This window comes from Notothenia coriiceps, unplaced genomic scaffold, assembly GCF_000735185.1.
Source record: "Notothenia coriiceps isolate Sejong01 unplaced genomic scaffold, NC01 NC01_scaffold00000339, whole genome shotgun sequence".
NCBI classification, from domain to species: Eukaryota; Metazoa; Chordata; class Actinopteri; order Perciformes; family Nototheniidae; genus Notothenia; species Notothenia coriiceps.
Genome location: NW_011333040.1, coordinates 6,375,982 through 6,380,777, shown reverse-complemented (window position 1 = coordinate 6,380,777; position 4,796 = coordinate 6,375,982). Strand labels below are relative to the sequence as shown.

The following is a 4,796-nucleotide window of genomic DNA, read 5'->3' as shown; positions in this document are numbered from 1 at the left end:
TAATAGGTGGACCCCTCTGCGCTCTATAAATCGACGTCGGCACGTCCAAGGAGCCGGCGAGACGGACTGAGTTGAAGAGATGAGGTGCGCCGCGAAAAAAACTCTAAAAACAAGATACCACGACACCAAGCGTGGAACTATAGCAACAGGAAGAGGGACCGACGCCGGTCAGTGGAATGGACAGAAAGCTTCTAAATACAGAGTCCGACGCTTGAAACAAAAGAAAAGGAAAACCCTACTAGCAAAAGAGGACAAATTCAATCACACCATCTCGACATGAAAAAAAAGAAATCCATTCTAAAAACGTTAAAAATTCCAAACAAAGAAAAAACAACCAGAAACGTTGAGATAAACACAAAGTAAAAAACATATTAAATGTTAGCGAAAGGAGGACAAGCCATGGGCAGAAAGAAAGACACACAGATTGTATTTAGAGGATAAAATACGAATGGGAAGACTAGTCTATAAATATTAGACTTGTACGACCCTCAATACTGCAGGGGAGGTCGACTGTACGTTCGCAAACCCTTCGTACGTTATGGCAAGACAGGTAAACATACCATAGACGAACATTTTCCCTTTGTCCCTTACAAGTTACCACTACTTACACTAACTACGTACCAAATGCAACATAGGAAAAAAAAGCACGGTCACCACTGCGTTAACCAACAGACCTCTGCAACGTTACCACCTCTTTAGGACTTGTCAAGTTTTGACTCTATTGCTCGAGTGAAAGGTCGTGCGACGACCGCGCCGCCCCGTCGCGCCCGCACCGAATGGGGTCGTCGCCAGTTCCAATGCTCGGCCCCGTTTCTCTTTGTGCCTATGTCTGCGGTCTATTCCACTCGCACGGCACAACAAACGGCCCACCACAAACACCACTTCAAGGTACTTATTCGGAACTAAGTCAGCACAGACCCTAGCGGAACCAACTACGCGACGTAGGCTATTAGAACTGGAGTGATACGTGAGCGAACTAAGCCAGCAGAATGACAAGTAATACCGGAAATAGACTTGACTTTACGTGTCGTTAACAAACATAAAAATACACAGAATACGCTACTAAACCGATGGTTAGTTTATATAAAACTGCTGATAAATACAGCACATAAAAGAAGAAACGGTTTGCGAAAGGGTAGAGCGAATACGTTAAAGTAACGCATTTAGTCGAATTATACCTCAGAGAGTTGACGAAACGGATTCCTCCAAACGGATCAAAAACGTAATCAAATATTATAAAACGTTGGTGGGAACTTTTAACATACCCCCAACAATAAACAGCAGGTTATGGATGGCACATAAATATCAATATAACACCAAGAGGGCAGCCAATCAGCTACCGGGCACCACCTGTTCACTCATATGCAACCACAGAGACACAGGAGGAGGAAGAAAATACCTGCACACAAACAACATAACGACCAAGTCTCCTGTGTACATGTAGAAATGATGAAAAGTGAAGATTTTGTATTGCTTTATTACATGTAAAGTGTAATGTATAGCTAGTTTAAACCATGATGTAAAAGGTAAGAAGACATTTAGATTGTATATAATTGGACCACAGCTTACAAATACAATTATACAATTATCCACAGTAGCTGCAGGCTATACATTGGCTACAGTCTTTTAATGTACTTTGTTTAATATTTTACTACCACCCACCTCTGAGGCAGGGTAAGCAGGCTGCAGCAAAAAAGAAGCAGAAATTAAAACGTCGAGTGGTCGAGTCATCAGGGACAGTTCAGTTTCCACCGGTTCATCCAGGCAAGCGTTCTCCAAAACCACTGCAGAAGAGACTAGCTGTTAGATTTTCCTTCCCTGTCAGCTCTAATTCCAGTAAGACCAAGCGCTCTTTTGTAGAAAAGCTATTCATACTATTTTAAGAGCCCAGACATATCTCATACGCCACACACAGTAACAGAAAAGCCTTTCTCCAACATTCAATTGCTATGACAGCCTCTATACAACCCAAGTAATATGATGCTTTGTGGCTCACTTTAAGAGATCACAGCATTAGTTCAACAGTTTTTTTGTTATTGCTCAGATAAATGTTTGTTGCCCATTTCATAATTCCAAACAGCTCTATGTATTAATTTAATTATGTAAGATTCTAGCACCATTTAAAAAATGAGTAGCCTAGGTTTAACCTGCAAACACATGAGAAGTTCACAGTTCAGGAAACTGTGATTTGGGAACCATTAGGAGTGCGACTGTATTTTTACAGTGAAATATTCCACTTAACAAATATCCAGTAGTGTAGGTTAAGTGGTTTGAGCACCATAATTGCCGCTTTGGAGGGATTTCAACATGTTGGTATAAAAAAGTAGCAGTCATCACAGACCCTCAAATAATGTAGGAAGCCCAGTGGCGGACTGGCCATCGGGACGCTCGGGACGAATCCCGATGGGCCGGTACCGGTGTGGGCCGGCCCGGTCGGATAAGTCACTAGCCTTTGCATCCGTTATGCCCGCATCAAATAAAAGTAAGCTAGTGCATGTTGTCTTTCTCTGACACGGACCTCAGACCAGCCTTCACACTGGGAGCTCGCTTCGTCATCTGGTGCTGTTTAACATCCATAACTTAACGTAAGTCAATCCTAGTGTTACCATTGAAGTATTTTGAAGTAGCTAAATTGATGAAATTGCAGGATATACTGCAATTAGTAAAGTCACAAGGCCAACGACACAAGGCAACGATACCAAGGTCAACAAATACAACGAGACTTGCTCCGGCCCATTAAGGTGCTCGCTTCGTTTATTTAACCTTATGCAATAAAATCTCCATACTTCCCAGTGCAATGAAGAATCATTACAAGTACACAGACAAATGCTCTATGAGTCAGATTTCTCCCATACGAATCACACGCAATGAGTACACATGATCGATATCTAATTGCCAATGTAGGTAGAAAAAGTAAGAAGTCAGTCGTCTCACAGTTATAGGGTAATCAATGTTTGGACTTGTATAGGTAAGAATGATGACCACTACTGTAATAACAGCGACCGACGTCGACGGCACGAAGACGTCGAAACTAAGCGGACAAGTTACTTTTACAGTCCGAAGAACCTTCCAGAAGAAGAAGCTCCCTCCCTCCGAGCGCATGAAGTCGATTACGCCGCGTCACCGAGCGGCGGAGACCACCGTGAGGCCATGACCGTGTAATGAGGGCTCTGTAAGACGTCTTTTTTTTTTTTTTTTAGAAAGAAAAAAAAATTGACTTGTAGCCCCGAAAGCTATTTGTAGGCCCGGAACTCGGTTCATCGTGGGCGATCGCGGCGGGACAAGTTTTGAAGATTTTAGATAAGATTGATATAAAGATTCTAAAGAGTTACCAAACAGACATAGGAAATGAAGTGTAGCGTCAAGAGGGCGGGCAGAGAGAAGCAGAAGAAACGCAGAGAGAAGCGAGAGAGAAGCAAGAGGGCGCGGATAGAAGCATATAGAAGCAGAAGAGATAAACGCGCAGAAGAGAAAGCCAAGGGCGCCCAGGGAGAAAGCCAAGAGAAACAGCATAGTGATGCAAATGGACTATGGAGTGGGGAGGGACCATTTATGTAGACAACTCGTCTTAGATGTCAAAGGTCAATAAAAGGATAAAGCATATTACTATTTTCATGCCGCTCTATAATTTTTACACGAAAGGTAATAAATATGAAAACTTTATAAACATAATTGAAATATAGTAGCATAGAGGCACAAATAACCCAGAAACGTACTTTGTTTCTGACCGTACACAAAGTTTCGTCAGAAAGCTGTCTTTATGGTGTGTATGTAAGGACAACTCCGTCCATAGAATAGTCAAAAGGTCATAAAAAAGGCAAAGCAATTTTACTAAGTTTATGCAGCTTCTATAAGTTTATATACGAAAGTAAGTAAAAAAGGTTGAAAACTTTACATAATTGAATAATAGTAGATAGAGGCACCAAATGACCCAAGAAAAACGTACTTGTTCCACCTAATTCACGGTCAGAAAGCTGTCTTTGTGTGCCGATACAACAGGTCTTGACAACAAAAATACGCCGTGGCCGAGACTTGTCCAGTAAGACTAGACTAAGTGCGCGCACTGCCAGCTGAGGTTTTCCCCTTTCGCCGCTCTACGTACAGGAAGCCTAAGCGTGGTTCGTTTTGGTGTGTGTTACCGCCTGTCTCTGTTAAATGCTTTAATCAAGAAGAAAACCATCGACTTAAATAGTTAATTAAACACTTACTTATCCCGATTTTTGGCAGTGAACAGGAGCCTGGTTCAGTTAAATTTCTAGATGAACAGCCTATACATTTATTGCAGGGCCTGCACACTGCACACAAAAAAGCGTTGGTGACCAAATTTTACTACGCTAAAGCCGGGCCTTCGGCCCAAGGCACCCCGAAATTCTCCGACATGAGTGATAAGAAAAGACCTATATCAGAAGGAATTTCCCACCTCCATTCCATAAAAACCTCTTTGGTCGAGCTCAGCCACGAGATCATAAACTTATAGTGTTGGCCCTTTTTAGACGGTGAAGGAATGCTGCGGGAGGAGGTGTGTGTCCTGCGCGTGCACTAGTTTACTCCCGTCTCTATTCAAACACGTGTCTCTACCCTTACGACTGTCCGTCCATCCCGGTAGTTCAATAAAAAGTACGGCACGAAAAATTTTATGATGTCGAAGGGTGTCCTACTGTAAAACAAATACCTAAAAACAAGTTTCGTGAAATTACTATAAAGTAAGATAGTCCTACAATTCTCGTTGTTTTGTTTTTCACAATAGGGCTCGGCCAAAAGTTTGAAATTTTGCCTGTGGTATACAATTTACGATC

General features: G+C 42.2%; 1 protein-coding gene across 3 annotated transcripts in view; it reads left to right on the top strand.

Moving 5' to 3' along the window:
• The window catches only part of ep400 (E1A binding protein p400), a 186,060-nt gene that overhangs the window by 110,884 nt on the left and 70,380 nt on the right, over nucleotides 1–4,796 (top strand). The gene's annotated exons all lie outside the window — the stretch shown is intronic.